General features: G+C 46.1%; 1 pseudogene; it reads left to right on the top strand.

Moving 5' to 3' along the window:
* Nucleotides 1-13591: 13591 nt before the first annotated feature.
* The window catches only part of LOC710625 (Y-box-binding protein 1-like), a 57951-nt pseudogene continuing 45658 nt past the window's right edge, over nucleotides 13592-25884 (top strand).

Below are 25884 nucleotides of genomic sequence, written 5' to 3' on the forward strand. Positions count from 1 at the left end.
TTTTTTTGAGACAGGATGACATAGGAAATAAAAAGAACGCTCTTTCCACAGTGATGTGTAAACCCAGGGGGAGCTGAGGGTCTGCACTGGGTTGCTGGAAGGAATGCCCCCACCCTTCCTCCACCCTGTGGACTGAGCAGGCCAAGCCTGTGGGAAACAGAGCAAACAAGACAGATGGAGACGGGGCTGTGAGAGACAATGGCAGGGCTGCAGGGGGCCAGGCAGGCTTGGGGTTCTGGCCGCAAGGGCAAGAGCAGAGACCATGTTTGTCTTCGAACTCTACACAGCTATGAAAATTCAGGACATTTCCTGAGCCCACATAGTAGAGGCTGGCTAATCTCTTTCATAACCTCTGTTTCAGGTTAAAGGGACAAAACCCACTTTCACATCTTTCTGGCTAAGGTCTTGCCTTGGCTTTCTTTGCTTCACAATAGAGTCATTGACCCACGCTGGAGTCTGTGGGTGGGACCACAAACAGGAACATTCACACGACAGAACAAACATTTCTCCATGCAAACTAGGATCCCTACACTTTCAACTTAAGGGCTTGCTGATGAGTGACTAGGACTTTGGGGGTGATTAGCCCCAATCCTCCACCAAATGACTGTTTGCTTCCTTTCATATTTTGACCCCGTGCTTTTTGGCTAAAGTATAAAAGAAGAGAAATCTGAAATGTGTTCTTGAACGTTCAAAGCTCCAATTCCTGCAGAAGAGAATTTAAAACAATCCCCCCCCCCTTCGACTCTCGGCAGGAGTGGACAGCAATATCTCCGCTTAGAAATGGGCAGGTGAAGGACGGGCTGAGCCAGAGGAAATCTGTTTCTCATTAGAATTCTTGGCGGAGCATTTTGAGGCGCATCTGGAAAAGAAATGAGGAGAAGGACTGCCAGTGAGGTTTGTTTAATAAGCACCTTTCTCCCCTCACACGTCTGCTGGCTTTCCCGTCCGCAGGCCACCTGGGACCAGGTTTTCCAGTCCCTCTGCAGCCCCCCACATGTGTCTGTATATAATCTGGGTATATGGCGTATAAAGTGGAGAATCCAAATAAGGAAAACTCATTTCACTGTCATTTTTCTAAATGTCAAATGAAATTCTCCCTCAGACACTCTCCCTTTCACAGATGAGGTGGATATGAAGGGGAAGAGTCCATGATAAGGATCCCTTTGGTTAATTTGTGCAGAACGACAGTCTTCAAGGTGACATCTTAACCATGGCTTTTATCTGAGCATCACATTTGCTTAAAGTAACAGATCTTCATTTTGCAGATGGGGAAAACCAGTAACAACAACGACGAAAATACAAAACCAAACCAAAGCTGAGGCCCAGAGAGAAGAGGTAACTCACACAGTTTCACAGTCACTGGGAGTCGGAGCTGAGATGAGGAGTCTGATTCCTGTCTCCCACAGTGTGCTGTAGATCAGAGCACCCCCCAGACCCCACCACGTTCTCTTTCCTGGATGTGCCAGGTCCTAGCGTAAAAGCAGCTTCCACCCAGAAACCCTCCCCGACCCAAACCCACCCTCAAGTCAGGCCTCCCTGTTGGCACTCTATGTGCGTTTTCTTTGTGGCACTTATCTGATTTTCATCAGAGCTTTGTATGATTATTTGCTTAAATCTCCCTCTCCAGCAAGATTGTAAGCCCCCTGAGATAGAAACTGTGTCCTGTCTTGTTCATCATTGTATCTACACCACCCTGCACAGTGTCTAGTCCATGACAAACCCACAAAAAAATATATTGTGAAATAAACGAATAAATGATTGAAAAATTGCCCAACACAGTAGTGAAGGCTGAACATAGACCAGCTTCCTTACTTCGTTGGTGAGTTAGCCAGTAAGGGATTTCCCAAGGAAATTTCTAGATATTCTGTTGTTTCTCATTGATATTAGACAAAAATCTTTTGCTAAACACTGAGAAACTTCCTAAGGCATGTGAGAGACTGAAAGACTATGAATTGTGCAGGATTTCTGCTTTTTGCTGGCCTAGGAGCATAAGGGATGGATAGACCAGGAGCGCCAGCAGAAGTTAGTCTATGTCCTGTGGGTGACGTCCCGCTCCCTGTCCCAGCTGTGTTCTAGGGGATGATCACTGCTTCCTGGGTGAGTGCATGAGGGCATGATTCAGTCTGAGTAATGGGCTAGTTCTTCCTGGCTTTGCCACCAGTCCTATAGCCTGGGAGAGCACCAATCAAAAGGTGGTTGTGGCACACATCGTCCAGTTCATATGGGGAAACTGAGGCAAGTGGGGAAGACTGTTCTTATAGTGGCAGAGCTGGAACTAGAATCCAGGGCTCCTGCCTCTTTGTCTGCTCTTCTCCCCAGCACTGTTCAATCAATCAGCACTTGCCATGTGCTCAGTGCTGTCTATACTATGAGGTTGGTGCAAACATAATTGCAGTTTTCATTATTACTTTTAACGGCAAAACCCACAATTGCTCACCCACCTAATAGGTTCTGAAATGGATGCAAAAAGTCTTGAAAATTAAGCACACAAAAGTTAAATACACAAAATGAGCATAGAGCATGGTCCCACCTTCCAGGAACTTAGTTTTGGTGGAGAGTGAAACTAAATTCTTGAAACAATGATCAATGAAAGATTGCAAGTCTAGGTCATGACCTGCTATGTTGTGTGCAGGACAGACTCTAAGCACTGAGAATTCTAAGAGGTCATTTGACAACTGTGCACAACTCTATCTTGAGTGCGCCTGTGACCGTGAAAAATTTCCGCACGGCAGGAAGTCCTGGAGGTTGCAGTGCAGCAGCGAAGAGCACACAATGTTTGGAGTTAGACCTCCAGGCTCTGCTGCTTCCTGCTCTGTGACCGTGGGCAGGTCATTGAGCCTCCCTCAGACTTGATCTTCTCTTCTGTAAAATGAGATGAGAAGATAACAGCGATACTTCCTTCGTAGGGTTGTTGTGAGAATTACATTCATGTAACATTTGTCAACTACTATAAGGTGACTTGCCACAAATAGTAGTAATTATCATGAATACAAATAAAGCTATATGAAGATAAAATGGGTTATCTTCAGGAGATTGAGCCCCCAGTCATCAATGGTATTTCAACTCTGGCTAGAAATTATAGAGGACATTCAATTTTAGAAGGGAGTAGCTCCTAGAACCAGATGGTATTTAAGGTCTTTCCCAATACTGATCACAAGATGAATTGTGAGGACATTAGCTGGCCCTTGAGAATGCTACGTGTTGGCCAAGTGGGAAGTGGGGAAAAGTGTTTCCTAGAAGATGGGAACTGCGTGAGCAGAGGCTTGGAGGAGGCACAGAGCTTGAAGCTATTGTACTCACATATCCAGAACTTCATCCCACTTGTGTTTTCTGAACACGTTGTGGAGGGACTACTTTACAGCTTGCAGAGGTCCAATCAGTGGGATTGCAGTAACTCTGAGGTCTTCCACTTGTGTGTTTCAGAATTTCGTGAACAATTGAGGGTAGGGGAGTTTGTGAATTCAGCATTAATACAAAGGTGTTCTAACCACATTAGTTCACTCCTGCTCATCAGGGTGGTTTTCTAATGGGACTGATTTCCTTATGTTCAGCTTCTGAACTCAGCTGAAACAACCTTCCTCTACCCAAAACAAACAAACCAATGAGGTCATTTTACCACCTGGCCAAGTCTCTGCACAAACCTCCACATGGGGCAGCATTATTGGAGACAGAGCTGGTGAAGGAAAAACAATTCACCAGGAAGAGCTTGCTTTGATATTCAGATGAGTTTATAAGGTAAATTTTTTTCTTTTCTTTTTTTTTTTTTTTGGTGGAGTCTCACTCTGTCATCAGGCTGGAGTGCAGTGGTGCAATCTCAGCTCACTGCAACCTCCACCGCCTGGGTTCAAGAGATTCTCCTGCCTCAGCCTCCCGAGTAGCTGGGACTACAGGTGTGCGCCACCATGCTCAGCTAATTTTTGTATTTTTGATAGAGACGGGATTTCACCATGTTGGCCAATATGGTGTCTATCTCTTGACTTCGTGATCTGCCTGTCTTGGCCTCCCAAAGTGCTGGGATTACAGGCATGAGCCACTGCACCTGGCCTATAAGGTAATTTTTAAAGTAGAAATCATAAAAGAAAACTCTGTGGTCACGTTCATGTACCCTAAGATCTAGCTACGTACAACTTTTATTAGCAAAGTTAACAGGGGAGGGTAATGTTTCTGTATTACCCTGAAACGGAGACTTCTGCCTTTCTGCCCAGGAACCCAAGAGAATGTGCTCTGGGCTTTCTGCTTGGAGAGGCTGAAAGTGATGATTACCTAATGTGCAAAGTAGCACTTTAAAAAAACAAACTAATTGGAAACAACTTTGGATGTCTTATACGCCCTCATTTCAGTTACAATTAGCTTTATTTACAGTTCAGAGGGTCTGCAGCTGGAAGGCATGTGGGGGTGGGGCACTGCTTCTGCAGGCCCAGGTGAAGCCTGTGCAGATGGTGACTGTCTCACCACCACAGAGGACAGTGATATCTAAGAACCACCCCCTCACTGCCTGCCTCGATGCCTGGGGACCTCCTGAATGAGGAGGGAAGCAACACATTCTCTGTGGCATCGTACACCTTTCAGACTTGTGGTTTTAGTAGTTCTCTGCTATGCTGAGCTTTGTCTTTTGAAGCTGCTGCTGGAGAAAATCAGCTCAGCTGCTTCTCCAGGGGGGAAGCCAGACAGAAGGTCATTACTTTGCTCACCGCCCGCCACAGCCCTGTTCTCCACAGAAATGTGTCCTTCTACAACAGACACACCCAAGCTTGGTTTTCAGCAATGCTCTCAGTCTGTCTTATTTGTCACTGCATCCCAAGTACAAGCACAGTACCAAGTCCATAGCGGACACTCAAGACATACATGGGTGTGGATGGATGTTCTGTGCTGGGTGTTAGTTGCACAATGGTCAAGAAGGTGCAGTGAGCATGGTAGGTATCTGGCAGCAAGGAGGGTTGGTATGGGTTATGTTCATTTATCCCACAGGGAAGCAGGTTTGCTCAAAGACAAGGTACAGAAGGAGCAGGTGAGGGCCCTGAGAACCAAGCATCCTCCCCCACAAGTCTTCCTCCCTCATCAACAGCTGAAGGATGGATCTCCTCTCCTGTCATTAATCTGGGAGTGTATAGTCTAGTCACTTGTCTAAAGGGGGCAACAGAACATTCCCTCCCTACCCTAAGGGGTGTTGGGGAGCTGCATGACAAGAGCAAGGTGCTGCATAGATGCTGGGCTTTCCTCTGATGACAGAACCAAGCCCTCTCAAGAACTAGTGCCCAAGAGCTGCCCAGCGTCCTTAGCAAATTGTACTGGGAAGGGCCAGGCAGTTAAGTGTTCACCTATCAGTGAAGGCCATCCCTTCTAAGCGACCTCATTTCCCAATGTGCTCAGCCTCCTGGACAGTTAGAACACACCCACCCAAAGTGGCACAAATTAAAGCAAGTTTCAGTGTCAGCTGCTGCCTTCTCCACAGGTGGTTCTGCTTGACCTGGAGTGTCAGGGAAGGGGACCCTCAATGCTCTCTTCTCTTTTGCAGATGAATACATATGCTTGGATAAAAGGCAACCCTGAAAACCTAGGCTTTATTTTTTTTCCAAATGAGAAAATTAAACAAAAAAGACCTTCTGGAGCCAACTTGACATATAAACTTTTACTAATATAGATAGAAAAGTCAAATACTACTAATGAGGTACTACTACTGATTTCTTGGCTTTCTTTTTAACAAATTCTGTCAAGGGATCACTTTTCCAATCTAAAAATAGCATTGATTGAGTTCCTTTGAGGGTTTTGTATGTTCCCCAAATAGTATTTTGTTAGTCAAAAATAGTTATTGAAAAAACACCCTGTCATTAAGCGCCTAAGGCCACTCCTTTACTGAAGAATAATTTTACGGGACTGGTTTATCAACAGTACCTTCAGGAAAGGTGATACTCCCTAATTACCGAAATCTTTACTTCATTCCTAAAATAAGGATTCATGACAGAATTCCCTGGATGCTAATAAGGGTTTTCAGAGCGCAGCTTGTATTTAGGAACTTAGCTTCTAATACATATCATATCACTGTGACCTCTGGATTCTGTCTCTAGCCCATTCAATGGGTAAGGAACAGGTTTATATTTAATAGAGGCAGAAGAGACCAACTTGGGCCAGAGAATTTATCTTTCTGGGACATCACTGCACTCTGCAAAATTGTATAAAAACTAATTTCTGAAGTTCCAGGCACAGAGGTATCTCCTTCTTGGTGTGCCATAGTAACTTATGAAGTTTTAATTTAATCCTGGAAGGAAAATCTCTTTTCACTGGAAAGATATAGGTGGAATAACAACAACTATAATTTCCATTTACTGTGGAAGGAAGACCTTTTATTGAATACTTAGAGTGTCAAGCACTATGCAAAAGACTTTACATGTATTATCTCATTTATTCTTTTCTAAAATAGCTTTTGGTATTCTTTTCATTCATTTTCAATCCTGTTTTGCCAGTAACATGTCTTAAAGCTATAAATATATGTCTAGGTACTGCTTTATCTGCTTCCCACAAGTGTTATTGAGGTTTTTTACAGTTGTTGAAACCTAAATATTTTGTAATTTTTTATTAAAACTTTCCCTTTCCTCCACAGTAAACTCAGGAGTATGTTTTTTCTGATTTAATAGTATTCTGCATAGAAAATATGATTTCTATGCTTTAAATTATTTGAAATTTCTTGAGACTCTCTTTGCTAAAATGGTCGACATGTGCTTGAAAAATATATATATTCTCTATTTTGATGCAGGCTTCCATATTTCTATATTGGAGCAGGTTTACTAAATTATCTCTTCATACCTTACATATCCTTACTCTTTTTGTTTATCCTTACTCTTTTTTACTTTACATATCCTTACTGTTTTACTGCTTGATTTGTTTGGTCCTGATAAAGTACATTAAAAATATTACACCATGATAGGGATGAATGTATGAGTTAATTTAAAAAATACATTACATGGTGAATATGAATGAATGTAACTTCTCTTTATAATTTAGTCATGTTAAGTGCATACAAATTCACAACCATTATATATTCTTAATGGGATGTTGCTTTTATAACTTTGCAATGTTCTTATTCTTGATAATGCTTTGGTCTTGTATTTGTCTGTTCTCATACTGCTATAAAAAACTATGGGAAACTGGGTAATGTATGAAGAAAGAGGTTTAATTGACTCATCGTTATGCATGCTGTATAGGAAGCATGGCTGGGGGGCCTCAGGAAACTTACAATCATAGTGGAAGGCGAAGGAGGAGCAAGCACATCTTACCATGGCAGAGCAGGAGAGAGAGAGTGAGGGGGAAAGTACTACACACTTTTAAACAACCAGATCTCATGACAACTGACTCATTATCATGAGAACAGCAAGGGGGAAATCCGCCCCCATGATCCAATCACCTCCCACCAGGGCCTGGGAATTACAATTCAACATGAGATTTGGGTGGGGACAAACCATATCAGGTCTTAAATTTTATGTGGTCTGATATAAATATTGTTAGGTATGTATATTAATTACATAGGGCTGCCATAACACATTACCATAAACTGGGTGGCTTAAACCCATAGAAATTTATTTTCTCACAGTTCTACATGCTGGAAGTCTGAAATCAAAGTGGAATCAAAGCCTGAAATTGGCAGGGCCATGCTCCCTCCAAATATTCTAGGAGAGGAACCTTTCTTGTCTCTTCTAGCTCTTAGTAGCCCTAGGCATTCTTCGGCTTGTGGCAGCGTAACACCAGTGTCTGCCTCCCCCATCACATGGCTGTCTTCTGTGCATCTGTGTCTCTCATCTTCTTATAAGAACACCAGTTGGGCACGGTGGCTCACGCCTGTAAACCCAGCACTTCGGGAGGCCAAGGAAGGCAGATCACGAGGTCAGGAATTGGAGACCAGCCTGGCCAACATGGTGAAATCCCGTCTCTACTAAAGATACAAAAAATCAGCCGGGCATGGTGGCACGCCTATAATCCCAGCTACTCAGGAGGCTGAGGCAGGAGAATCGCTTGAACCTGGGAGGCAGAGGTTGCAGTGAGCTGAGATGGCACCATTGCGCTCCAGTCTGGGTGACAGGGTGAGACTCTATCTCAACAACAACAATAAAAAGGACACCAGTCATACTGGCTTAAGGGCCCACCCTATTCCAATATGACCTCATCTTAATTTTATTACATCTGCAATGACTCTTTTCAAATAAGGTCACATTGTGAGATACTGGGAGTTGAGACTTCAACATATCTTTTGGGGGCACACAGTTTCACCCATAACAATATATATTTCATGTTTTGGTTAGCATTGGACTGGTATTTCTTTTTCTAACTTTTTATTTCCAATTGTTATGGTCTTGCTTTAGGTATAGCTCTTAGAAACTTTGTTCATTTGTTTTATCTAATCTGAGAATGTTTCATTTGAGAGGTAATCTGTTTACATTTATTATAATGACATGTAGTTTAACTGATTTCTGCCATATTTTGTTTTCTATTTCCCACCCTTTTGCCTTGCTTTGTTTTTTCTCCTTTCTAGCTGTCTTAGTCCCCCCAACACACACACACACACACACACACACACACACACACACACACACAGCAGACTCTGAAATAATGGCTTGTCTGCAGCTTGTTTATTTTAGGAAATGATTCAAGGAATAGGAGTGGGGCAGGGGCTGGGAAGAATGAAAAAGGGATGAAGAGAAAGCTCATCATCACCATAGGCAAACAGGGCTCCATCCCATTAGGGACCCTGGAGGAGGGACATAGATGCATCTTGGTCTTGTCATCAGCGACACTAACGCTGCTTTTCAAATGCGGCTGTATCATTTTAATTTACGTTTCTCTATCACACATAGAGCAGAGAGTATTTGGAGCACAGGGCGTACATTGCGGCATGAATTTACGCCACTATCCTGGCATGTCTGCATGTCTGCCATTTAACTTCTACATCATCCTATGAGGTACTTTATCATCCCTATTTTAGAAAGGAAGAAATTGAGGCTCAGAGAGGTAAAGTAAATTGCCTAAAGTCACACAGATAAAAAGTGATGTAGCCAGAACTCAAACTCTGTTTTATCTGATTCCACAGCCATCCCTTCCAACCTTAAGCTCTACTGCCTGTGTGGTGTTGGGTGTGAGTGGGAGCTAGATTGGGTTTCTTGAGTTGAGGGACACCCCTCATCACACCCTTATCAGTCCTCAAATAGGGGTACAACTCTTCCATGAAAGGGAACGAAGAGACTGAGCTACTAGACACCAAGCTGTATGGGACTGAACCCATTCATGTCTGAAGAGGAGTGTTCCAGAAGGACTCTGAAAATTACAGAAGCCAAGAGATTTCATCATCTTTATTCAAAGAAAGGGTTTTGTTTGTTGGTTTTTTGGATTTTTTTTTGGACCACAACTCTATCTACTCCCCGAAGAGTATGGATTACTAAGTAAATCAGGTAATTATTGACTAAGTGACTGGCCACTGTGATTGACAAATTAACCATGTCTGTTTTTCCTCTGTAGCTCACTGGAAAAGAATGTGGCGGATTTCCCCTCTTCTTTTCTAGAGGCCTTCGTGTCTTGAAGGCTAGGCTTCTCTTGCTCTGGGGGAAAATTAAAGGCCTTTCTTTGATTTTCTAAGGGTCTGTAGACCTAACACTTACTGTTAGAGATTGCGAGGGCTGGGGAGGGGGCCGAGGGCTGGAGGTCATTCAAGGACTGGCAGGACCCTTGGGTGCCCAGCCTCTTACCCAGGACCCTGAGGTGCCAGGGCCTCTGGGGAGTGGCTGGGGGGGCAGTGTGCTTCTGAGGACTGGACACTTGCACTGTGGCCTTGAATTTGAAGAGGATGCCATGAGCGGCAGTCTTTTACTGGTCTACCTGGGCGTGGACAATAAGCCACTGGGCAGTGACCATCACAGACCCGATGCCTTTCCCCCAAGTTTCCAGGATCCTGAGGCCTCAGAGTTCTGCATAGCAGGAGAGGAGGGGCCCTGAAAAGAGGCTGGGATTGAATATTTCTGAGGTCCTGGTAGGTGTGGGGTCTAGAATGATTTGATTTAGAAATTCATGAAATGTGTCATTTGTTGCCCCAAGCATTGTGGAACAACTAATACCATTTACACTAGTGATGAGCAAATCCTGTTGTAAATTGTTCTAACATATTGTGTAAAACAGGTCTTACCGCTTTTGTAATCCCCTGGAAATGGCTGATTGATAACTAACACAATATAATATTCCAAACCCTTCTTTTGGTAAAAAAAATTTCCTCTAGCCTGGTAATATCAATTCCAAATTACCTCCAGATGATGCTATTTAAATGCCCTGTGATTAAATCTGCACCAAGTGGAGTGTCTGTGGGAAACTTCGCTGCCTCCTAGGGCATCCTGCGGTGTTTTTTAAAGGCTGGGGATCTAGAAATGCTACTCAGGGCCTCGGAATCTTCATCTACATGACTCAGCCTTGGGGCCCGGGGCCCTGGACACTTGCCCAGAGCTGAACATTCAACTGGACGCACCACAGGAGGAGCATGTGGGGAGCTGGGAAATATCTCTGGAATTTCACAATGCTTTCTCACCTACCCTTATTAGACCAAAGAGGAAGAGCTGCAGGGGTGGGGGCCACGGGGCAGAGGGCAGCGCCTGCCGGGTGGGAGGGAACCTGTGTGTGCGCTCACACATTGTTCGCATGTGATAGTGTCTCCGTGTGTGTCTGCGTCTGTGCATGTGCCTCTGCGTCTCTATGTGTCTGGGTATTTCTGTGTGTCTGTGTCTGGGCATCTCTGCATGTCTTTGTATATCTGTACATGTTTCTGTGTGCATGGGTCCATGTGTGTATATGTCTGTCTCTGTTCATATTTCTGTGTGTGTCTGTCTCTATGTGGCTGTGTCTTTGCATATCTGTACATGTTTTGCGGTGGGGGTCTGTGTCTCTATGTGTCTGTGTGCCTATGTGTGTGTGTCTAAGTCTGTGTGGGTCGCTTTGTCTGTCTGTGGTCGGGAGAGGGGACAGGAATGCTTTTGGAGTCCTTGTTTTCTAAGAGTAGGAGGTTCACAGCAGGGGTTGGCTAACTCTTCAGTCCAGAACTGCCCTCTGGGACCTGCAGACCACCTGCAGCCCCGCCCAGTGTGGCTCCTGCCCCTCGTGGCTGTGGCCTGAGTGGCAGTCGGAATGAAAGCAAGGGCTGGGCGTGAACTTTGGTTAGGTTGAGATGCGTGGGGAAGAAAGCAGAAGGGAGGGTGTGTGTGGGGAGCAGACCTGCACCCTCCCGAGCAGCTGGGGAGACCAAGGCGGGGTGGGGCCCAAACCTCACTCCAAAGCTCCCAACATACAACCCAGCAGTGCCCAGTGGAAACATTGCTGGGGTTTGCGGAGTACCCTCCTCCCCCAAACTGCATCTTTGCCCACGCATCCAGGCAAAGGCTCACACTTCTCTCTCTTCCCAGCGCTGCTTTGGGAAACCCTCCTGTGCTGGGGAATGTGGGACAGGAACACCCTTACTTTTGAGTGCCAACTTTGGTTGGGTACTCCTCTGGACACTTTCCACTGATCTCACTTAATGTACTTAACAGTAACCTAGGCTTTGTTATTCCTCTTCTACAAATAAGGAAACTGAGGCACAGGGAGGAGAAGCGGGTTGCTTAAGATAACAAGCTGATGAGTGTCAGAGCTGAGGCAGAACCCGGGTGTGAATTCCGGAGTCATTTTCTTACCTGACAGCCCTCTACCTCTGGATGGCCCTCTCGTGTATTACGCGCGCGCTCACACACACACACACACACACACACACACACGCACACCTTAGAGCCCTTTTATAAGACACTAGAGCCTAGACAGCAAGGGTGTCCACATTATGGTAGTCTCCATTTACCATGTACATACAAAACCACAACAGAACTGCAGGTCTAGTGAAAGCCATTCTTTTACACCCCCCTCCTCTTTCCACAGATGGAAAAAGAATCACAAATAAGCAAGATGTGAAGAGCATGAGCTTCGGAATAAGTAAGCCTGGAATTACAATTTCCATTTATTAGCTTAAGCCTGGAATTACAATTTCCATTTATTAGCTCTATGGCCGTAACACTCAACCTTTGCAAGCTTCAATTTCCTCATCTGTGAAATGGAGTAACAGTACTTCCCTCACGGCTGTTGTATGGATTAAATGAGACCATGCCTATGGATGTATGGCATCTGGCACCCAATAACCACTCAATAATCGACAGCTACAATTATTCCTAATAATAATAGTGGTAGCAACAAACCCAGGCCAAACATCTGAATGACCGATCACTAAAAAGAAGGTGAATTCAGGCCTACGTAGTAACAAGAATGTGACCTCTATGTTGTTGCCAAAAGTCTGGAGGGATTGCCAGGACCAAAGAGAAAGAGGTGGTGAGGCTGGCCTGGAAGAGGGAGGGGACAGATGTCAATGACCCCAGTCTTGAGGTGGAAAGTTCTGTGATTAATCTGGATGAATGTCTCTAACCTCCACCTCTTCTGTTCTCAGAGTTTTAATGGGGCACACCATGTGCTGGGCATTGACATAGATGGGAGATGTATGACCTGAAACAAGGGCTGGAAGCCAAGACTGGGAGGAAGGGCAAAGGGAGCAGGCAGCCTGGCACCAGGCACCAGTGAGGTGTCTGCTCTTTGTCCCCATCACCTGTCAGCTAAGGAATTCTGCATGTCATCAGTGCAATAAAATGTGATCGCCAGAGTGAAAACCTTGTAACAGACCACCTGTGGCTTCTCTCAACACCAGTACGTCCAACGAGGATGCATTTTTAGTGCTTTTGTCGCCTTAACAAAAAAGATTCATGAGCATTGTATAAAATGTATATTAAAACAATTTGGTAAAAGTATGAAAGTAAAATAGAGTGCTTGTAGATTTTTTTTCAGGACACACATACCTATACATGTATAAAAACGTTGTATTATGGAAGCTTTCACACATACACAAAAGTAGCATGAATAGCATGTTGGACCCTGATGTACTCAAGATCCACCTTCAGCAACGGGAGTGGTGTGTTTATGAGAGTCCCAATTAAAGTAACATGGCTCTTAACATTTTCCCAATGTGTCAACAAGCTCCAGTGACCCCATAATGCAAACTTATTCAATCTCCTGATATCCAAGCACCTGAAATTATCCCTCATCTCATTCCCCAACTGCCTTGAGCTCCTATCTGAAGTAAGAAAGAGGTAAGTTCACCAATTTGCCCTAAATCATACTGGAATCCAGGCAAGTGCCTTTAACACAGGAACCGTTCCATAAGAGTTGAAAAAACAATAATAGCAGAAGAAGAATGAATTAGTGGGCACTCGCTATGTGCTATGCTGTCTTCTGAGTGCTCTACCTGTTTCATTTCACTGAATTCTCACGCCAAGCCCCAGCTGTATCTTCTCTCTTCATCCCTGTTTTTCAAATGAGGGAATTTGACACAAGCAAGCTAAACCACTTGCCCAATTTCACACAGTTATTTAGAGGCAGGGCTAGGATTTGAACTCAAGCCTTCTTACTTGAGAGTCTGTCTTCTTAGCCAGTACACTGGGTGGGGAGGTGGGGGTTGGTTCTGAATCAGGTGACCCCTGAATAAAAGCCTGACACAGGCAAAATGATTCCTGCTGGGACAGGTGAGGATGAAGAAGAAAGTTGCCTTTATCAAACACTGCCATGCAATACTCAGAGACCAGGCACCGTGCTCAAGCAAAAACTGTAACCTTCCACAGAGATCATCACTACCTTACACAAAAAATACTTCATCTGCCCAGCAGCCGCCTATCCTACCTCGGACTGGCATCACTCTTGCTATTTGTTCTTTGTAGCCAAGTAAAATTATTTCAGAACAATTCTGTTTTGAAATGTCATGTCCTAACAGCCTCCTGCACAGAGCTGCAGGTCATTACTGGGAGATAACAGTCATCATCCAAACTGGTGGAGGCCCTTCCTGAATGAGTGGCTGTCCTGGCTCCTCAGTGCCAGGCCGCGGGTGGGATTCCATGCTTTTGAAAAAAAAATAAGTGCCTTATAAGTAAGTATGCATAGAAAAAAGTCCGGAAAAACATCCACCAAACATTAGCAAGTGCCAGTCTCCACCCACTCACAGTGGCTGGGGCAGGGCTGGTCATCGGGATTGTTCTTTTTCGCTTATCTCAATTTTTGAATTTGTTCCACCATGAATATGGATTACCTGTGTTACAGAGAGTAAAGGAAGAAAAGTTAGGAGAGGAAACAAGAAAGGAAGAAGAAAACGATATTCTAAGGTGTCCCCCAGCAGTCTGGGGCTGGGGTGGTAACGAAGGCAGCGGGAGGGGCCACAGGCAGGAGCATGGGACCAAATGAGGCAGGCAGGGCCCTTGCAAAGTTGGCTCCTCTTGTGGGTGGGTGTTGGAGGGAGCCCGTTCAGGTTAAGCCCAGGCTGGTTTTAAAGGTCATGGTGCGTGGGGCTCTCACGCTGTCCTCACAGGACCCTGTGGCACTCGGGGTGCCCTGCAAGTCAGCCTGAGGAAACACACACACTGCCCCAGCTCTGGTTTCCGGAGGGACTGGGGCAACGTGAAGCAGCTGCATGCTGACACCTCCTCCGGGGCCACGCTCATTTGGCAGGTCCTCCTAGGCTGTTTGTTCTCAAAGGCTGCATCTTTGAGACTAAAAATAACCCTCAGTTCAGCTTGGCTGTTCTTTCTCTGCCCTGGTGACAGAGGTGGGGGCGATGCTCCCGGCTTGGGTGTTCTCAGCCTAGGCCGCCCTTTTTCCACCAGATTCCCTGCCCAGCCAGCCACCCTTCGTCATGATCCCATGGTTTAAAAAAAGAAAGGAAGGAAGAAAGAATGAATGAGAGAGAGGGATTTGTAGTCTCTACCAGGTAGGAAAGTCACAAAGCCTCACTGGAATAGCAAGTGGATGCCACTAGAATAGCAACAGAGGGATCTTGAACTAAAGTGACAACCCCTTTATCAACTAGGAAGCATCGTGCAAATGTAAGTTCCGCCGCAGCATGAGGTAGTATTCGAAGGGTGCCACAAGGCCGGGTTTAGCCCAAAGAGCTCCACAATTTTACCCATCCACCATCAGAATTACTCCTTCCAGATTCAAAAATTGTGCCCTGTTAAAATACCTGGGAGGGTTGGTGCTGGCGATTAGAAGTGAGGCTTTCTTAGGAGGCCAGAGATCACTGCAATTTAAAAACCTTACAAATACAGGACCTCACTTCCATTCTGATCCTTATTCGCGTGCTAAGGACCCGCGAGTAGGTGTAATCAGTATCCCGCATGGAGGAGAACACAGCCTCAGAGCCACAGTGTTGCAGAGATGCAGGTGTGATGCCAACCCACCGCTCTCCTCATTATGACCAGTCAGTGACTAGAGTAGCTGCTCAGCTCCTCAGGCCCCTGAGGAGGGGAGTGGGACAGAGCAGGAATGACTGTTGGAAGAGAATCCACCTCTAGGGGCCTATAGGAGAGAGTTGCTTACAGGCCAAAGACATACCTCACCCTTTCACTGTTTTACGGAAGGCCACATCCTGCCTCACAGACAATAGGGAAGAAGGTGCTAGAGCTACAGATCCCACATGGGGGTGGCAGAAAGATTTGTCTAGAGTTCCCACCGCAATTGTTTCCTGATGCTGCCTGGAGCTCTGTGTTGAGCAACGAGGCATGATATATTATTGCGGTCTGCCCTTGGTGCCGGGTTAGGACATGACAAGACGTGTGTTTCAAGAGTTTGCCATCCCTGCCCCGAACCACCTGGCCCTCCACAGTAAGGGTAATGATGAGAGGGGCCCTCAGGGTAGGGGGGTGGTGGTGAACACACCACAAAAACAGATACTACTTGCCTTGATAGCGAGACAGCTGCTCAGAAGGCCAGCTGCCTCTAGCTGACCATGCGGAACCTGAGAGAGACAGCCTTCGCACCTGGAAAATGAAGTCACGCTCATCGGATGCCCACTTAGAGGCCTGTGAAATGATTGTGGGAAACGCTTTAGCAGTGAGGTGTCCCACATACCTAAGGAAACCGCGTGGACTTTCCAGCCATGTTCCTCTCGGGCCACTGGTGTTTTTCAGAGTCAGTGTGGAGAGGGAATAGGATATGCAAGATAGGTAGAGGCTGCTCTAAACCTTTAAGCCACAACAGCGCTGTAGCTGTTGGAAGAGAACCCACCTCTAGGGGCCTATAGGAGAGGGCTGCTTACAGGCCGAAGACATACCTCACCCTTTCACAGTTTTACGGAGGGCCATCCTGCCTCACAGACAATAGGGAAGAAGGTGCTAGAGCTACAGATCCCACATGGGGGTGGCAGAAAGATTTGTCTGGAGTTTCCACTGCAATTGTTTCCTGATGCTGCCTGGAGCCGCAGGAGGGTCCTTGAGAGAAGTGGCTCTCATGGACCCTGAGAGTTTCCGGGAGGCTGGTCAAGAAAGGATTACTCTTAGGTGGATGGGACAGCTTCCATAGCCCCAGAGCTTGGGCCCTTGTGGGAAAAACAGAGGGCTGGATAGCAGTGAGTATGGCCTAGCAGTGGCCTCTCCTGCATACTACGAATGGTCACCCCTGACTCAGCCCAATTTCCTGCCTTCTGTCTCCAGCAGGGCCTCCTGCAGGTTAACAAGATTCCTCTTCCCTGCTTGCTCTCCTAGCACACCTCCTCAGGTTTATTCCAAACTTTGCCTTTCACAAGTCCCAAAACTCACTTCCTCAACCCTTGAACAGATTATCTCAGTTCCTTTTTTACAGTAAAGACAAAGGCAGAACCCCCTTGGTTTTCTTCTTTGCTCCTAAATATGTATCCATACTCATCTCCTCTATCCTGCTATTACTGTGGAAAGTTTGTCCCCTCTTTCCCAAGGAGAGGCCCCTACCTGTATCTTCTATCCCATCTACCTGCTGCCCCCTCCTTCTGCAGTACTTTCTGTCTGTCTCTTTCTCCCCCAGTGGACACTATCTTGCTATGAAGAGTGGCCCTGACCAGCCATAACGGTGTCTTGCAGCCGGGGCCTATGGAGCGACCTCCCAACACCTTCCTTCCATTCATTACCAAATATACAGTGTGTCTCTGGCTTGGTGGGCTGGTTGTCTGGTTTGTTGGTTGATTGATTGCTGCAAAAACTCTCCACCTTCTAGTCCCCACCCACTCTTTGTCCTTGAACACCAGCACAAAGGGTTCCTTATCACTAAGCCCTGGGCTCTGGCTGTCCCCGGAGTCTCCTCCCTCCAGCCCACGGATTGCTTACCTGCCTTTTCCCCATGATTCCCATGCCCTACGTGACCTCAGACACCCAAGTGTTCTCTGAATTCTGAGCACAACTCACTTCAGAATCCATAGAATCCCAGATCTGTCATTCAAACAGAGGGATCTCAGGCCATCACAAAGCCTGTTTCCTGTGTCAAGTGGTGATAGTAACATGGAGTTATTGTAAAGACAAAATAGGATAATAAATGTAAGGTGCTTAGCACAATGCTGGACAATATTAAGTGTTCAATAGATAATAGATATTATTAATTGTCTGGAAGAGCTAATACATCTGCCCATACCTCTGGTTGTGGGCAGTTCAGCACCTTATTAGGCAACCACTTATTGTTGGACATCACTCTAGTTTTTAGCAAGTCTTCCCTTATTTAACAAAATCTGCCACTGTACATAGAATGTGCAAGGCACTTTCTCAAGTGCTTTGCCAACTTTAACTATTTGAATCCTCATGACAATACTATGAGGTTTCCCCATTTCTGAGAAAATAAGGCACAGAGAGATTAAGTAACTTGCCCAAGGTCACAGAGTTAATAAGTGGCAGAGCCAGGAATTGAACCCAGGCAGTCCGATGCCAGAATTCTTGTGCTTAATACTATACACAGCTGCCCATTAGGTTGAGCTTCATTAAAAAGACATAAATCAACTCCTGCTCATCCCTGTGCTCTGAAGTAACACTGAGCAGTCCCCACACTTAGGTACTGCATCTTATTTTTGTTTATTTGTTCACTAGTGCAGTACTTACAGAATATCCAGTAGATGCTGGGAAATATGTCCTGAGGCCCAGTGGTGCCCAAGACAGACGTGGCCCCTGCTCTCACACTGCTGCCAGCACTTTACAGTGGCTGATAGTGCCTGGGACACAGTAGGAGCACAACAGAGCTTTGAAAGAATAGGGTGGGTTCTGCCTTTTGCAGAAAAGCCCCTCTCCTTGGTGGCTGCAGCGATTCCTGTCTTCAGGGGTTACAACAGGAACACAAAATTTCACTAGAGGGCGCTGTTCAGTAGGGCTGCCCTGAGGACTCAATTCTGTGCAGGAGGGGAGATTGGAAGGGCAGGTTGGGTTGTTCAGGGAAACCTTAGAGGGTTGTAGAACTAGAAGAAATCACTCGCGTTTTAGCAAGAGGTCCTTGCTCAGTTGCGGCTCCTCTGAGGAGGTGCCAGGACTGGGTCGCCCGACAGCCCAACACACAAATGGCCACGGACGACTGTTGGGCCCCCCATGGAATTTCACAGGCAGCCACTAAAGTCCCACATTGGGTTCCTGAGCAGCCAGTCCAGTGCTGGGCCCCCCTTCCCCATCCCCAAAGTCTCACAGGCAGGGCTGAGTGCAAGGTCTGATGCTGAAGAAATTGGCTTCAGGTTTGGAGCAGTTTGATGTACACAGCCAAGATGAACCAGCATCAGTTGGCTTCACTGAACTAAATGGGATGGGGAGAAGGAGGGGAGTCAATGAGATAGGAAGAGTGGCCTGAGGACACGTGCCTGTCATGAGGATAGAGCCTATTCTTCAACATCAGTTTCAAGTTGGACTTGACCACCCCAGCCCCGGCCCGGCACAGGCTACAGGGCTCCTCAGGATCTGACCCAGTCTAGCCCCACTCTCCTGGCCTGCTGCCCTGGTCACATGGGTCTCTTCACAGTCCCAGGAGCACCCTGGCCCTTCCTGTCCATTCCTTCTGCTGGGAAGGCTCTTCTCCCAGAAGCTGGGGTGTCTGTTTCCTTCTCATCATCCAAGTTCCTACTCAAAGACGTCTTCCCTCAGCACCCTGTCTCAAACGCTGTCATACCAGCTCCAGCCACTCTATCCCTTTGTCCTGACTTCCGTTCCTTAGAGTGGCAAAGTATAATTTTCAAAAGTTAAAGACACAGCTCTCATACAAAAATAGAATAAACACATCTCAAAGATTTGTTAACTGATTAACGCAGGAACTAGTAAGATTACTTAACGTTCCAAAAGCATTTGAGAAACTGGGTGTTTAGAGACATTAAAGAGAAAACATGTTAGAAGATTGCTAGGTTAGATATAAAAGTTCTTACTGTCCTACAGGATAACAAAACCATAACCTTTTGGATTATCTTTTCTATGTGCTAGAAATCTACAAGTTAACAGGTCACTTCCAAGTGTCTAGACCCTGATCAGATAGTAAATAGGTATGTCAAGCAAATATTCTAGAAAATTAAATAATCTTTGGGTAGTCCTGCTAAAACAAAGCCCCCATATGATTTGAAAGGACATGTCATGTTTTTTTGTTGTTGTTGTTTTGGTAGTTTTCCTCAACAGTAACATGCATCACTGTCTGAGATTGTCTTGTGTGTTTGTTTCTTGTCAATCTCAAACGCCTATTAGGAAAGCCCTGTACTGTCCTAAACCCTGTCTTGATGACCAGTCTGTCCGTAGATTCTACTCCAGTTCCTGGTGCAAAGTGGCTGTTCAATAAATATATTTGTTAAATTAAAAAAAGACACTTTATAACCAAAAGTTATGTTAATTAAAAGAAAGTAGAATAGTGGTTACCAGGGCCTGACAGAAGTTATTGTTTAATGAGTGACAGCACTTCAGTTTGAGATGATGAAAAAGTTCTGAAGATGGATGGTGGTGATGGTTGCACAACAAGGTGAATGTACTTAATGCCACTGCTTGTAACTCAAAACAGTTAAATTGATAAACTTTTTGTTATGGATCCTGTACCATTAAAAAAATAGTTGTATGATTATAATAGTAGCCTCTTGTGGAGGACTCGTTTTGTGCCAGACACTGCTCTAAGCAATGTATGTATATTAAATCATGTTCTTCCTTCCCCTGTCCAATTGGCATTGTCACTATTCTATTTATTTTTTTTTATAAGTAAAGGAATGAGATATGGAGAAGTTAAGTAACTTGCCGAAAGTCATACACCTGGTGAATGGAAGAGCTGGGATTTGAGGCCTGCAGATTGTGTTCCTAACCATGGGCACATTTTATAGTGCAGATTATCTGTACTGTAAGAGTTGCCAAGAAGGAGCAATCCCTCTTGTCTGGAGAAGTCAAGGAAGGCTTTCTGGAGGAGTTGGAATGTGAGCAAACACCCTGTCACGCAAAGGTGCCAGTTCCATTGTCCTCTGCTGCGGTTGCTACACTTGACGGATTCCTCACTCCAACTCACTGACGCCAGTGCGGTCCCCCAGTCCCCATTGAGGTCCCCCAGGCCCCTGTGCTGGACCTTACCAGCAGGACTGTGTGTGTGCTGTGGGTGGGGACAGGAGGGGTCAGGATACAGGCACAGTCAATGGTGCCTTCCCTTGCCGTTGTTTTAGGAGTAGTGAGTGGGTCTCACCAGCCCGGGTCTTTCCCTGACCTGGAGTGGTGGAGCAACTGTAAGGAAAGGGAATTTTGCTGGTGGCACCTGTGCTCAGAAGGCTGGCCAGGCACCAGCTCTTACCACAGAAGCATAATGAGAGTGCCCTGTGTGCTGCTGGTCCCCAAGGGACAGGGTTGGCAGGCAGCACTTCAGTGCTTCATTAGACAGACCATGCACAGCACTTGGTCCAGCCCAGTAGCCCACCAGGGGCATACGGGCTTCAAGGGCCTGAGCAACAGGTGCAGACAAGTTGGTATGAGAGTGGGTTTTCTTCTCTAACTTTCTGACCCAAGCCAGAAAGAAGCGATTTCACTGCAGCTGGTTCCAAATTGGAGCTCTCAAAATATTTATTCTGTTGCTGCAGCAGTTGAGCTGCACAGACCTGTCCCTGGAACATTCAGCAGACAGATCCAGCCCGTGGAGAATTCAGGGCATTCTGGGCTCCACACACATTTTAGAACAAAAGGAAAGGAGCATGGTATTAGGGAAGCAGGAGCCTAGGAGAGCCAGAGTGGCGCCATTTTAAAATTAACTTCATCTTAAAACTGGCAAGGCCCAATCCTTGCCAGTCACAACCCATGGTCATAGGATGTTTACAGCTAAGGCAGCAGCTTGGTAATGCCTGCAAGGTCAAACTCCTACAACAACAGAAAGTCCAGATGTCCCCATACCCATAACAATATATGCTTTCAAGATCATTGTAGTTATGCTTTGATATACTCACATATGATAATGTCAAAGATAGTGTTGTTTAAGTCAATAGAATAATAAATTTTGTCATGCAGTCTGCTCACCCTCATGTAGTCACAGCTTAGTTTAGTCTTCACATAGTTAGGACCTCTATATAAGAAAAACTTAAAACAAAGATGGTACATGCCTCTGCTTGCTCTCTGAGGACACCCTACTCTGTAATGGAGTAGCTTTTAATAAATTTGCTTATTTCACTGCACTTTGCAGCTCACCTTGAATTCCTTCCTTCATGAGATCCAAGAACCCTCTCTGGGGGTCTGGATCAAGCCCCCTTTTTTTCCAGTATCAATGGAAGCCTGGCTTTAATTGCAAACTATATAGTATTTCTGTGTGGGCAGAGGGGAGGAAGTTTATGAGATGCCTCCCCATCCTAAAAGGCAATGCACCAGCTGACTTCTCAGCTGCCCCCAGCCTGAAGCAGCCCACCTCCCACCGGGCTCCTTGACCAGCAAGGGCTTCTTGCAGACTTGGAGAGGTCCTATTTCTGCCAGGCAAACAAAGACTCTCCAACTCCTGAGGGAGATTTTCAACTCCCACAAGCTTCTAAGTGGGGACGGTGTTACCCAAGAAGTTTCCCTGATGCAGAGTTGGTAAACTGAAATACTTGCGGGTCAAATCCTATTTCCTGTTCTCTACTACAATGGCTCTTTCTTTAAAGTGAAAATACTGAAACTGGTGAAGAGAAAGATTATTGTCTCTATCAATTTCATTTGCTTAAAAAGTGGCAAATATCTTTTCAATAGCTGGGAGGCCGAGGTGGGCGGATCACCTGAGGTCAGGAGCTCAAGACCAGCCTGGTCAACATGGTGAAACCCCGTCTCTATGAAAAATACAAAAATTAGCCAGGTGTGGTGGTGCTCGCCTGTAATCCCAGCTACCTGGGAGGCTAAGACAGGTGAATTGCTTGAACCTGGGAGGCAGAGATTGCAGTGAGCCAAGACGGCGCCACTGCACTCCAGCCTGAGCGACAGAGCAAGACTCTGTCTCAAAAAATAAAAATAAAAAAATAAAACCAGCATTGCATAATAAAAAGGAGAGTAAAATTCATGCTAATAATTTTACATTTTAATTTTTCTTTACTTTGAATGACTTTAAGTAGCAAATTAAAAACACACCAAGGCAGTTGAGAAAGAGACACTGGAAGAAAGGAAACAGCTTTACATTTTAATGAACAGTATTTTTTCCTGCTTCTTAAAGAAGAGGTCCTTTATTTGCATTGTATACCCAGCTCTGCAATGTACGTAGCTGGCTCTGAAGGCAACACTGGGGTCAGAATCTTGCTTGACACTTGAGCAACCCTGGGCAATGCTTTTCACCAGTTGGAGTCCCGGGTTCACAATGGAGAATGAAGATATTTCAGAGTTGTTGAGGGTTAAGGTAAGTAACTGTAAGGGCAGCTGAATGTTGCTGATTCCTCAGTAAGGACAAGGTGCCGTGCTAAGTGCTATACTGCTTGATCTCATATCCGCCTCACAATGGCCCTACCTAGCAGGAATTACTGTCCTCTGCTGTGGATTTTGTGATCTTTCCAGCCTCCTGCAGCCACTGGCATTTTCTCTTGGACTGTACCCCAGCTCTGTTCTGGGAAACAAACTCTGTCCTGTTGTGTGTGGTCTTGGTAGGACCGTCTCACATCCTTTCTCAGTCAGTGAGTGGCCCTTTGACCCCAAAAGTCCAGTCAGGCTGTAATATGGTTTGGCTGTGTCCCCACCCAAATCTCATCTTGAATTGTAGCTCCCATAATTCGTGTGTGTTGTGGGAGGGACCCAGTGGGAGATCACTAAATCATGGGGGCAGCTCCCCCATACTGTTCTCGTGGTAGTGAATAACTCTCATGAGATCTAATGGTTTTATAAGGGAAACCCCTTTCACTTGGTTTTCATTTTCTCTCTTGTCTGCCACCATGTAAGACGTGCCTTTCACCTTCCACCATGATTTTGAGGCCTCCCCAGCCACATGGAACTGTGAGTCCATGAAAAGAAAAACCTCTTTTTCTTTATAAATTACCTAGTCTTGGGTGTGTCATTATCAGCAGAGTGAATGGACTAATACAGGCTGTCCCCAGAGTTTGGATTCTTCAGAGGACCTAATTCATCCCCACTCTTTGTAGAGAGCTCCCAAATGACCTTGGTCCAGGTCTGGCTTCTGGTACCCCTGGAGTAACTCTGGAGCCTGAGGTTTCTGAGCCCCGTTTCTGAAGCCTTTCCCTTCATGCAGAGAGCCACCTGTATCCAGTTCATAAGTTCCCCTTTGTTTAAGTGAACCAGTCTGTTTCTAACGCCTGCAACCAAAAATCACCCACGGGGATCATCCCGAATTTTCAGATGAGGAAAACAAACCCAGAGAGGTAAGTGATCCCACAGGAAGGGAGCAGCAGAGCCAGACGTGAGCCCCAGCAAACCAGCTGTGAGCCCCTAGTGTAAGTGCATGGTGCAATCTCACTCAAATGTTCGTTTTCTTCTTTTTGATTTCTTCTCGCCCGTGACACAGTCGCTGCTGTTCCGGGCTGGTTGCCTCCCTCGCCACTCAGCAGCCTCTATGTCTGTTGCTCTCAGATCAGAGAGTCCCACCCCGTGGGTCCCTCACAGAAGAGGCAGGAGTTCCAGATCTGCACCCACTTTGCACCAGAGCATAGAAGCAGAGCCAGCTTCTGGCATGGAAGGCCCTGGCTGAACTGTAATAATGTTAAATGCTACAGGATCCGCCCTCTCTTTAGGGTACCAGGAGCCCTGGAGGAAGACACAACCCCCAGTGCCCAACCCATTCCCACTCCCAGGCTAGCACCACTGTGGCTGCTGAGGCTCCAGCTGAAGGTCAGGTTCCAAGCGTGCAAGGACAACCACACCTGGCGGCTGCCTTGGATGATGAAGGACACAGTCAATAGGGTCATTGCACCCAACCTCCAGGCCTTGCTGATGGTGCAAACACCGAGACTTATCCTGGGCAGGTGGACTTATTCTGGGCCTGCTGGTCCCGCCTCAGTCTGGTGTGAGGAGGTCTCATGGTCTGTCTATAACACCAGCAAAACCTGCATGCCTGCCTCCTCCCTGTCCCCACACATATTTTCTTTGTCTCCCCCTACCCTCCTTGTTTTTATAGTCACAAATGCACCCAGCTAAATTCAGGTCCAGAGACACAGCTTTGTAACTGACAACAGGTTTCATTTTCTCTACCAGGGAAAACTAATGGCTCAAGTAAAAATGAGCATGAAGAGGATGATGACAATATCAAGATACAGACAGTGAGATGGTCCTTAAATGAGAGAATATAATTGTTGTCAAATGTTGCATTTCTGCATGTGTGTGTTTATTGTAAAGAAACTTCTTGTTAGTTTATTTGGTCCTTATAAAAACCAGAGGACAGTGGAACCAATGACAGTCTCAATGGGAGATGAGGCCACTGTGGTGCAAAGAGCTGGAGTTATCCAAGGTCAATGGGCCAGCACACAGCAGAGTCATGATGGAAACCCAGGTCTTGTGCCATCTGTGTCCCACCTCGGGGTCCAGCGCTGCCACTGGGCTCTCAGTAAAGCATATGGCCAAGCCCCTTGGGCAATGCGCTTCCTAATTCCCCATGCTGGCAGCTGCAGATGACGCACATTCTGTAGCATGTGCCCCTCTGTCTGTGGGACCCTCACAAGCTTTCTATTTGGGGCAACTTGACAGCTACCATTTCAACTGGAAAGCAAATACTGAGAACAGATTAAAATCTAAGTCATGACTTAATTCTTTACCAAATGTCAGACAGCAGTTAAAATAAGGCAGTGTCTGTAAAAACCCAACCAATTATTCCATGTCAGAAGAACAGAGCCAAGTCAATATCCTTCTTTGGGATTTCAAGGTCCTTTGTGTCCTCTAAACAATCCCTGTGATAAGAAGCATGAGGGTAGATGTGAGCTCCAGGAGACACGGACCTCCCCGGCCTTGCCCACTGCTATGTTCCCACATCTAGAACAGTCTGGCACATAGTAGGTGCTCCATGCATATTTATGGAGTGAATGAATGCTCGACTTCCACTCTTCCTAAACGAGACTGATAAGCTGTCCAGGCAGGCGAAGGAGTCTGCACTGAGGGAGCACCTTCTCCGCTGGGGACTCTACCATGCTGATCTCGTTTAATCCTCACAAGAGCACTTGGAGGTGGGGGTAACTATATAAGCAGAGAATCTGAGACTCAGTCTTGCTGAAGGTAATACAGTTAATAAAATTAATAACTGACCGGGTTGGGACTCAAACCCAGGTCTGACTGAGTCTAGGCTCTCTCCTTTCCCCACTGAGCCACACCAACCACCTTCCAAGGTCCTTAGGGTGCACGTGTTTGTGGCACTAAACCCTTTTATCTGCAAGGCAGCCATCTGCCTGCGGTGCTAGCTGTGCAGGCTGAGGTGATCTCTCTGCCTTATCTCAGTGCACCCTAGCTGCAAGCAGGTGTGTGTGTGTGTGTGTGTGTGTGTGTATGCACATGTGTGTGCATGCATGTATGTGTATATATATGTCAAGCCTGAATTCCAACTGGCAGAATCAATTCCCAGCACTTAGTAGGTTCTAAATATGCATTAGTGGGATGAATTCCT

The sequence above is a fragment of the Macaca mulatta genome, chromosome 7 (genome assembly GCF_049350105.2).
Source record: "Macaca mulatta isolate MMU2019108-1 chromosome 7, T2T-MMU8v2.0, whole genome shotgun sequence".
Classification (NCBI taxonomy): Eukaryota; Metazoa; Chordata; class Mammalia; order Primates; family Cercopithecidae; genus Macaca; species Macaca mulatta.